This window comes from Protopterus annectens, chromosome 5.part0 (genome assembly GCF_019279795.1).
Source record: "Protopterus annectens isolate FY-2018-M chromosome 5.part0, PAN1.0, whole genome shotgun sequence".
In the NCBI taxonomy this organism is placed as follows: domain Eukaryota; kingdom Metazoa; phylum Chordata; order Ceratodontiformes; family Protopteridae; genus Protopterus; species Protopterus annectens.
The window spans coordinates 615,747,619-615,759,958 of record NC_056735.1 but is presented as its reverse complement, the minus strand read 5'-3'; positions in this window follow the sequence as shown (position 1 = coordinate 615,759,958).

The following is a 12,340-nucleotide window of genomic DNA, read 5'->3' as shown; positions in this document are numbered from 1 at the left end:
GCTGTAAGAAGGCTGTAATTATGCACTGTGTACAAACATACCACTGCCCAACCCATAGCCATAGGGTGATGTAAAGTGAGGTAATACCTGGAGAGTAATGATTAGAGCAGTGATCATTAAAGTTGTGAGCAACTGAAACCTATAAGATTGCTAATTGACATCTCTCTCTCTCCCACACCCTATCTGTACCAATAATCACATAAATCAATGGGTATATTTTTCACGAAACTACTGTTGGGACATGTGCTCTATTTTTCTACAAATATTGAAATGTTTGACTATTAATGTTCCCTGTGCAAATACTATCATTGGTGGCCTGTTGGTATCAATGTAACCTGCCTGCTGTTATAATGCCCACTGTAGTCCCATATATGCATGTGTTCTGTTTGCTATGCAACCATTCCAAATCTGGTGTTTTGGGTAATGTGAATACCTATGCATGCTGTTACAACTAATCCTGGAATGTGTTTTTTATGACTAACCAACATATGTTATAAAACTGCAACACCATTGCACATCTGGAAGGCTGATCCCAGCGGATCTGCTTGCCTCACCTCAACTAGCCATGGCAACAGGCCCCAGCACATCTGGGACCCAACCTGGGACCTCCTCATCTGCTGGTCCTGCACCACTTTTTGGTGGAACCACCTCAGGGATTGGGGCCCATCCCTCCTGGAAGTGGGCACAGACAGGACACTGTCACCCATTGCCAAGTCTGGGGATTGGTGCGTCACAAGCTTTGAAAGGAGTGTGGAAATCTTGAGAGCTGGATGGTGCATCTTGAATGTCAGCCTGCCACTACTGCTCAGTCTCCAGCACAACCACCTTTGGGGCCATGAAGGTGCAGTGGTGACTGCCCATGGGTGGGGACCTCAGTCCTGCTGTATCCATTTGGGGGCTAATGGGCATCCGATTCCCAACCACTTTCCCTGTCCAAGGTGTTTAGCCCTCACATGTGTCATATACCGACCCTGTCTGCTGTCTTGTCTGTCTTGCCTGTATTCCTACCCAACCTACCTCCCCAAATATACTTACTATCCTTCCCCAACATCCCACTATCACCTTATTAAAAAAATGGCAATCTGTTCCCAAAAAAAATTTCATCCCATACATAGCTGTTCATTTTAAACACATCTCCACTGGACACATGTAATCTGGTCTAATTGGCTTAACAACACATTACTGTTGTCCTCACCCCTCTAACAGGGGTTTGAGTGTCCAAATTCACCTCCAAATACTGTACAAATGCACAGCTGTTACAGTAGAAGAAATGGACAGCTATGAACCTTCCCTACACCCGTCCTGCATATCCCTAGTTGTCTTTCAAATTGTTTTCCCCACTGCATGCCCCCATTTTTCACCACTTTTCTATCACTCCTTTTTTCTTTAATTTTAAAGAAATTAGCATGGGGAAAAGGGGAGTAAGCTGTAGTAAGTGTGAGTAAGCATGTTTATGCCGTGCTAAGCCAAACTAACTCAGATTAAGCACTTCTATGGCTAACTGTATGTCAGCATAATTCACTGTAACTTAGCATTGCTTCCTACCACTCAAACCCATGTAAACTCGCTTACAATTGCTTAAAGGTGCCTTAATCACTCTGTATCCAACAGCCCTTGTTCTGCCCAACAAAAAAATAATCAAAATTGTAAGTCTTGAACCCAGGACCCTGCACACTATAGCCACTACAATCAACCACTAAGCCATCAGAGATATAAAAAAAAGTTTGATGCTTTTTCAAACATATCATTCAGTAGAGTCATTCAGCAGTAGGGAAAAGATTCTGTAGGATTAGTCAGGTTTTGTATATATATATATATATATATATATATATATATATAAATGTATATATGCTTGGAGATTCATATATATGTATATATATATTGAAAAATAAATGCATATATGTAGAGATATACATATAAATATATACATATAGATATATATAGAAAAATAAATAAATACACACACACACACACACACACACACACACACATATATATATATATATATATATATATATATACATGCACACACACACACACACACACACACACACACACACACACACACACACACACACACATATATATATATATTTATACACACACACACACACACACACACACACACACACACACACACACACACACACACACACACACATATATATATATATATATATATATATATATATATATATATATATATATATATATATATATTTATGTATGTATTGGAGAAGAAACTCAGATCCATACTCTGAACATCTTACTGCAACAAATATGTCCAAAGGCTGTCAAAATGGCAAACTAGGGGCCTCTTTTAAATATTGCCACCATCCCACTCTCTCCAGCTGCAACTGTTCTGCCTTACACCAAATTAATCAATCCTGCCAAGTCTTGAACCAAGGGCCATGTAAACTACAGTCAAAGTAATGCATGATTACACCATGTGAGCTCTAGAAAACAGTGATGATTTTTCAAACATATCAGTTAGTAGAATTATTCAACAGTAGGGAAAGGATTCTGTAGAATCAGTCAGGTTTTCTATATATATTTGTATATATGTATGGAGATGCATATATGTGGACAAATCTATACATTTTATATATATATATATATATATATATATATATATATATATATATATATATATATATATATATCTATAGAGTGAGAGAGAGAAAGAGAGAGATACATCAAAAATATATCTGCATATATGCATACACATATATATAGAAAGGTAAATACATACACACACACACACACACACACACACACACACACACATATATATATATATATATATATATATATATATATATATATACATAAATATATAACAACTACAAACACATGCATTCTGAAGGTCATGCTGCTGAACACTAGAAGTCTAAATCTCAAAATGCACTCACTTGAAGCACTCCTTAAAATGGAGAACATTGACATTTGTGCTGTAACAGAGACCTGGTTAAAGGCAGAAGAAAGCACCTCTGCACTACCAGGCTATAACTCATTCCACACCTTTTGGCCCCCAAACTTGGACTGATGCTCCAAAGGTGGAGGTATTTCTATATTCATAAAGGATGCCCACACCTCTAGACTGGTAGCCCAACATAACGCATCACAGATACTGCAAGTGTAGCTAACATTGGGTAAGACAGTGATTCATGTTGTAGCCTGCTATAGGTCCCCAACCATGTCCCAAGACTCACATTCCATGTTCCTAATCACCCTGGAGAATATTAGTGTCCAGCCTAACACTCTCATACTGGTTGACTTCAACTACCCCACCATTAACTGGGAAAGCTACTCATGTACCAATGATCTTGCCCAACATTTCCTGGAATTCATTAATTCCAATGGCCTGGACCAGCTTGTGCATACACCCACTACAGGTAACAACATCATTGACCTGGTCATTACTAACATAGCCGACTGTTGCTGTACGCCAGTAGTCAACTCCTCCCTTCTTAGATCTGACCACAATGTGATCACCTTGGAAATCCACATCCTTTCCACCCCCCTGCAAAGGTAACCAGCATGAAAATCCTTTCCAAAGCTAACTTTGGCCTCCTAAAAATAGAGGTGGCTAACCTCACGGCAACTATGCAAATGGAGACTAGTTGCATGACTGCTGAATCAATCACCAGTGCACTATGAACACATACACAAATGCATGGATTCTGCCATACACAATAGAACCAAGACACTTTCCTCAAAAAAGGGAGTCAATCTGGTGGTCCCCTGCCATAAAGGAAATCTACAACAGAAGGAGGAAACTGATATGGAATAAGGTGAAGTCCCAAGAGTGGCAAAAAATCCTTATCTGTCTCAACATAAAGTTGAGATCCCTCATCAAATACTCTAAAGCTAACTGTGAAAACAGAATTGCAGCACATAGTAAAGACAACCACAAGGCCTCCTATAATTATGTACAGAATCTTCATGGCAATACCAAGATTTACTCTGAGATACTTCAAAATGGTCCCTCCTATACTGAGTCAAAAGATATTGCCAATATGCTGGCCAACAGATTCAGTGCAAACTTTACCACCCCCCTCCCCCAATGGACCAGTCATAATACCAGTACACTGCTAGGCACCCAGTATTACTGCCACACAGATTAAAACACCACTGTCCAAGACCAATAATACAGCTTCTATGGGACCTGACAATATCCCTAGCTGTGTTCTACATGTTCTACATTAAGAAGGTTCGTGGTCTGCACTCTTGTGGGAGGAGAGGCTGGACTCTGCCCTTCTGAGCTTGGAATTTCTGGTTAAAGGCTTATAGTGCCTGCATATTTTAACTGTTTCTTACTGAAATTGGTACACCTTGTTTGCTGTAGCATAGACTAGATCCAGACCTGCTGAATCTAGCTTTGTTTGTATGCTTGTTGTTTGTTTCCTTGTTATTTCCCTGAAATGCTAATTCCACCTAAAACATGGCTTTTCAGCGCTACTGTGGATCCCTAGTGATATCTGCATTGCTTACTGTACTTATTTCCTTGTTTCACTTGAAAGAAAGTTACTGTTTGTCATTTTTGCATTTAAGTTACCTGTAACACATTGCATTTAAGTTACCTGGCACTTGCTCACTAAGTCAGCACTAAAAAATTAAAAGCACTACACCCTCACAAACTCCCCTTGAGTACCTTGTTCCCCATTGGCCCTTTCTTTCAATTATAAAGGAATTCCCAATACTATTCTAGCATGTCCAAAGGTCAGTTGTCAATCTCCTCTCCGGTCCAGCTGGTGAATCTGGGAATCTTGAGGCAATGTTATAACTGCCTCATGTACACAGACAACCCTCTCCTCCTCCCAACAAATTCCAACACATGTGAGAGATGCAACCATATAGCCAAACTGGAGGCCAAGCTCTCTCAACTCAGTACTGGTGTAACCAGTCAGGAGGAGAAGGAAACCACACTCACTACAATTCCAGTCTCACATAGACCTACCACGACAGCAAACCAAACACATAAACACACAACAACATACTCGGAGGCTCTAAATAAAAATCTGCCTAAGCAGCAGAGACCTCCAAAGCAGACACCCAAGCAACTGCTACCCCAAAACAAAACACATGCAACACATAGCTCAGAAAGCCAGTGTGCCAAACAGTCACAGCCCTTAAGGCTAAACAACACACCTGATACACTTGTAATAGGTGACTCTATTGTCAGGCACACTGACGTCCCGCTCACCAGGTTGAACAAGGAGAAGGTCACGGTGAGCTGCTTGTCGGGCGCTAGGATCCACCACATAACACAAGCACTCAGGTCACTCCAAGGCAAGTACAAATATGACTCCATCATTGTCCATGCTGGTGTGAATGACGTGAGACGTACCTCCCTGGACTACATGAAAAGAGACATAGAGGAGCTCTCTGAGCATGTAGCCCAGACCGGTATGACCCTGACCTTGAGTAGCATCTTACCCTCACCAAGAATGATGCCACAATATGTAGACAAGATGATCAATTTCAACAATTGGCTTAAGTATTGGTGTCATTCAAAAGGGGATCCAATGCCTGTCAGCCTAGGATGACATGCTCGACAAGCCACGATGCTTCGCTATGGACGGCTTGCACCTTTCACCCCTGGGCTTTCGGATATTGGCAAAGACTCTTGCTACCCCCATAGTGCCTTTTTTAGGCAAGGCTCAAAAGACAAACCCACCTCCATAGGTATCAGAAGGGATAAGAAACTAAGAGTAATGCTACTCAATGCCAGAAGTGTAAACCTCAAGATGCACGCAGTCGAAACTCTCCTTAGCATGGAGAACATCAATATCTGTGCAGTAACAGAAACCTGGTTCAAAGCTCCCGAGAGCACCTTAGTACTACCAGGTTATACCTCATACCATGCTTTTCGGCCCCAAAACTTGGACCGAACCACAAAAGGAGGGGGAGTATCAATATTCGTCAAAGGTACCCACACCTCCAGGTTGGTGGCACAGCACGAAGCATCAGAGACTATCCATGTGCAACTAATAGTGGGTAAAACTGCCTTCCAGTTTATAGCCTGCTACAGACCACCCTCCCAAACCCAGGAACCCCACTCGGCCTTCCTGAGAACACTGGAAAATATGAAGGTCTCTCCAAACACCATTATATGGGCGACTTCAACTACCCAAACATAGACTGGGAGCATTACTCTAGCTCCAACACCCTAGCCCAAAGGTTCCTAGAATTTATAAACTCAAATGCTATGGAACAAGTTGTTACCACTCCCACAAGAGGGGAAAACATACTGGACCTGATCATCACCAACATGGGGACTCTATGCTCCAGACCAGAAGTGTATCCCTCACTGGTAAGATCAGACCATAAACTAATCTCACTGGATATTCACATCCTGACCCCACCCCCTGCCCAGAAAACCACAGTGAAAAACTTCTCTGAAGAAAATTTCACACTCCTGAAAACCAAGGTGGAATCCTTCAAAGCCCCCGGGCCTGTGGAAAATATGGCCCAGACCACAGAATCCTTTATAAATGCATTCTATGAACAACTTCAGGAATGCATGGATCATGCAATCCCAAATAAAACCAAGACCCAATCCTCCAAAGGCAGACATCCTGTCTAGTGGACCCCAGCCATAAACAAGCTATACAACAGAAGGAGGAAGCTACTACATGATAGAGCAAAATCCCAAAAAGGGAAGGCATCTCTGATCAGTATTAGCAAAAAACTACAGGCACTCATAAAATCGTCTAAGGCCAGCTTCGAGAGAAAAATTGCACAGAACACTAAGGATAATCACAAGGCTTTCTTTGGTTATGTTAGGAACCTGGGTGGGAATTCCCAGATATGCTCAGAATTAGTCCAAAATGACAAAAAATACACCGAACCCACAGACATTGCCAACATCCTATCTGACAGGTTCAGTGCAAACATCCCCCCCCCCCTCCCCACCAAAAGGGCAAATATCTATCCCAGCAGAGTGCTGCCCCCCTGACATCTCAGATGCTCAGGTAAGAACCACCCTCTCCAAAGCAAAAGCACAGCATCAATGGGACCAGACGGTGTCCCGGGCTGCGTCCTACATGAACTCCAAGAAGAGCTAAACCCAAACATAAAACTACTGTTCAATCTCAGCCTTACTACAGGATATGTACCCAAAGAGCAGCATACAGCAACAGTGGTCCCTCTCCACAAAGGTGGTTCCTCAACAGATCCTGGAAACTATCGCCCCATAAGCCTGACTAGCTTGGTCTGCAAAGCTATGGAAAGGATCATCATGGACCTCATAAATAAAGATATTGGGGACCTACAGACACTGGATCCTACCCAGTTCGGCTTTGTTAAGGGCAGATCCTGCCTCTTAAACCTGGTCGATTTTTTGAAACAGTCACCAAGGCCATTGACAAGGGAAGGTGGTCCACACAGCCTACCTGGACCTGCAAAAGCCTTCAATACAATACCCACTGGCATTATAGATAAGCTCACCAGCTTAAATATAAACCCCTATGTCACTAGATGGGTTGCAAACTGGCTCAAGGACAGAACCCACATGGTTAGAATTGCTGGAGCCATGTCAGACTCCAAACCAGTTACAAGTGGCATCCCACAAGGCTCAGTCCTGGGACCTCTCTTGTTCAGTATATATTTCTTGGAGGTACAGGCCAACACGGAAGGACTGTGGCTGACCAAGTTCGCAGATGACTGCAAACTGGGCGCCATAATCAACTCTCCAGCCGACACAAGCATCCTCCAAAAGGGCCTCATAGAAAAAGACAACTGGTGCCAGAGCCATGGCCTCTAGCTAAAGCCCAAAAAGTGTACAGTCATCCCCTTTGGCAAAAAAAAAGTGCTCACAAATTACCACATAGGTGGTAATCCATTAAGTACAGAAGAAGTAATTAGGGACCTGGGGACCCAGGTTGATAGCAATCTCTCATTTGATAACCACATGGCCAAAGTGGTTAGAAAAACATTTTATATAGCCCACCTAATCATGAAGGGATTCACATGTAGATCAGGGGAGGTCATCGTGTTTCTTTACTCATCCCTCATCAGGCCCATAATTGAGTACAATGCCCCTTTTGGGATGTACCTTACCAGACACCTGCAACAACTGGAAAGACCCAAAAAGTACCTCACCAAGAGGATCAAAGGGCTCAAACAGATGCCATATGCTGCCCGGTTAAAGAAACTCCAGCTCTACTCAGTGGCATACCACCTGCTCAGAGGCGATCTGTGCCTGACGTATAAAGCCATGTCCAACCCGGAATTAATGGACATGCTGCACCTCAGAAAATCCAAATCCCATCGAGCTACGCTCGAGACTTGAACCTCAGCACTGAAATAAATAGGACATGCTGGAGGGACAGATTCATAACCCAGAGGCTCCCTTCACTCTGGAATAAAATTCCAGTTCAGGTTAGGCAGAGTCCCTCATTGACTCTCTTCAAGAGGAATCTTGATGAGTGGATGGGAGATCATAGGTTTACCCTGGGTATCACTTCTGTGTCACTGTTAGACAGAGGCACAGTATACTAACCTCGAAAAAGGGCATAGCAAAATTAATTTAAAATGAGTGGTGAAAGCCAAACACACTCTGTCTAGGCTTATAAATGCCCTAGGGAAGATAGCCTAGTATGAACCCATGAACCTATAACTACAGAGTGAACTGGCACCTTGCCTGAGTGCCCTGTTCAATCACAGCCTCACCTCAGGCTTTGTCCCTAATGAACTGTGCACTGCTACAGTCTCCCCTCCCCATAAAGGAGGAGTGACTACAGACCCTGGGAACTATTGCTCCATTCACCTGACAAGTCTGTTATGTAAAGCTATGGAATGCATCATCATGGACCTAATAAACAGGGATATGGGAATCTCCAGACTCAGGATCCCACACAGTTTGGTTTTGTGAAGGGTAGGTCATGCCCGATCAATTAACCTGGTTGACTTCTTTGAGTCAGTCACCCATGCTGTGGATGAAGGCAAAGTGGTTCATACAGACTACCTTGATCTGGCCAAAGCCTTTGATAATATTCTCCACTCAGGAATCATGCAAAAACTCACTAAGCTAGGCATCAACCCCTGTATCACTAGGTGGGTTGCAAACTGCCTCACAGATAGAACTCACAATGTGAAAGTAGCTGACTCCAAGTCAGACTGCCAACCAGTCACGAATGGAGTCCCACAGGGTTCAGTCCTGGGTCCTCTCCTGTTTGGTATCTACTTCTCTGTATTCCATGCCAACATGAAAGGACTCTGGCTGACAAAGTTTACAGACAAATGCAATTTGGGAGCTATTATTAACTACCCAAGTGATGTTGGCATCCTACAAAAAGGCCTCACTGAGACCGACTGGTGTCAGAGTCATGGCCTTAAGGTCAATGTCAAAAAATGTGTTGTCATCCCCTTTGGGAAAAACACTGTTCCCATGAATTACCACATTGATGGAAGTACCCTGAACACAGAAGACATTATAAGAAATCTGGGAAAACAGATTGACAGCAACCTTTCTTTAGGCCACCACATTGCCACTGTGGTCAGAATGTCCTTATATGTGGCACATCTCATTACTAATGCTTTTGCATCCAGGAAGGAAGAGGTCATTGTCCCTCTGTACTCTTCTTGACAGAGTGACACAGTTTGTTTCAGCATACATAATCTGTTGGATGTGAGGTCTGAAAATGAAATGTATGTCATCATTTACTGACAAAAATCATCATATCATCACAGTGATTTACCAGAGAAATGAAAATAATCTGTTAAACAGACCAGAAATATGTGCAATGAACCTGGGCATCCGATAACAATCCAGCCAGTTGAGAGGTATGCTCAGAACCCCTTACTGCAATGAATCTGGACCAAGGCTGACAAAGTGGTGGGTGGAAACCATGAAAATGGGGATGTATCTGAAATACTGACATAGATAAGCTGACACAGTTGCTGCAGTAACACTCTCCTGTCTGCTCTAACATATATTTAGTGAAATACAAGCACAAGTAATTGAAACAGCAAATCTGCTATAGGGTAATTACACATGTATTTGCAAATATTTCAGGCACTACAGGGATGCAACAGCACTGAAAAACAGACACCAGTGTGAAAGTGCATACCCACAACCAATATCACCACAGTCACAGTCACATACCTGTAAGTCAAGTGAACAGTAGAGTATATGGACTGTGTGAAAAAATACATCATTGTTTGCCACTCACACACTAGCTCATATACTTCCCCAATTCTCAGTGTAGTCTGAATCCTGACCATGGTACAGGACATGTCTCAGTCTGCCCCTACAAATCCATACAGCCAATAGACCAGCAGAAACTGGAGCAGCATGCACTGTCAGATAAAAAAGGAGTCATAACACTTACATCTACCCCCTCCATATACAGCCCAAATAACAGGTACACAATCCTGACAGTCTGTTAACAATGGCCAGACATATAGAGCCCTCTCAAATGTACAGTTCACCTCAGAATGTACAGGCTCAGGACTCACATTTATGGGCTCTTCCCTGACATGTGGGTGGGTCTACTACATCACTGGGATGGTAGCAGGAATGAAGGCAAGAAATAATGATATTAAATATGTCTCAGCCTCATAGTGCATGACATCTGGACAAAGCCTGCCATCATTTGGGGACAGAGGCACTAACACAGGGATAGATTGGACATATTGCTGTCATAAATTGAGACAGTTGCTGATGTAACAGGGTTTGTTATAACATATCCTTTATGAGTAATATGAAGTCAGTAATACCAGTGGATGTGAGTATTTACTCACTGCATTCCCCACAGTCCCTGACTGATTTTCCTAGGACAACAACTGTCTGGGGAGCAGATGAAACATAACAGGCAAACGTGGCCAGTCTGTGGACAGCATGCCAGTGGAGAGGTATGTCAGAGACATATTACTGTCAGACATTCAGTCACTCACTAAATGAATGTCCACACAAATCCTGTCAATCTATCAACCCATCATGTATATAATGGGTCTATATTACCAAAGCGAAAAACCCTATTCCCGAATACCTAAACGTCAACACCTATACCACGAACTGCAAAAATCCCGAATGCACTAAACCGCGAAAAAAAATATCGAACTATCATAGTCGGCCAACCCCACCACCCGCTACATACTACCTAACCAAAGAAAATAAATAAACCACACACATACACTAACCAAACCCTACTTCTAACCTAAGGTAAAGCAACAAAACCCTACCTCTAACCCTACACTAAATCTCACATACACAACTAACTATGCACTATCCCTAACTCCTCCCTAACCCTAAGGTCCATAACTACCCTACACACATATACCCAAACAAAATAAATAATCCACATACATACATTTAACAAAACCCTACCTCCAACACTACACTAAATCCCACACACACACAACTATCTATGCACTATCCTTAATCCCTCCCTAACCCTAAGGTCCATAACTACTGCACACTTCCCCTACAGACATACACTCAAACAAAATAAACAACACACATACATACACTTAAAATAACCCTACTTCTAACACTACACTAAACCTTACATACATTACCTATCTATACACTTACCTTAACTCAAATCCTAACACTAAAGTCCTATCTATCGCACACTTACCTTAAGGAGCTATACCGCAGACGGGCCAATCAAAACAAATCGACATTTTGGACTTCGCGGTTTTGTACATTCAGGATTTCCATACTTCACGCAATACATGTTGACATCTTTGTATTCGCTCATACGTTTTTTCACGGACGTAATGTAGACCCTATATAACAGCATTGATGACATAGAATCTGTTCACAATTCTGGGGATATATCCCCCATGTTGTTGGGCTGTCCCCAAATGTCCTGCCCTGTGAAGTATTCACACCTACTGTCTGTGAATCTGTAGCCCACCAGCTCTATACTGTCCCTCACACAGGCAAGGAAAAGGGGCAAAGCCCACATGAAGGATGTCCCATATGTTGGAACTAGCACAGTGTCCAGGGCCACCGCACAATACTATGTGGGCACCTACATAGCAGTATGGCCTTAGCAATACCTGAAATCTGCACATCTGGACAGAGGACAGACAGAAAGTAGATAGCAAACAGGTCATGCATTAGGATGAATGTTTTGAAGGATAGAAGTCTGAAACTGAAATGTATGCCATTACTACATGACAGCAGTCCTCAATGGCATGGCCAAAAAACATAGTACTCTACAGTTAATATAATAATATCATATTAATATCCAATAGAAGATACATAAAAACATACAGCTCAAACACCAAGAACAAGAAAATGTAGTACTCAGAGTACCAACTTTGCATACAGAGGTGCACGGTTCAAGTACTACAATCTACTTTTACATGGAAAAGCACTCTT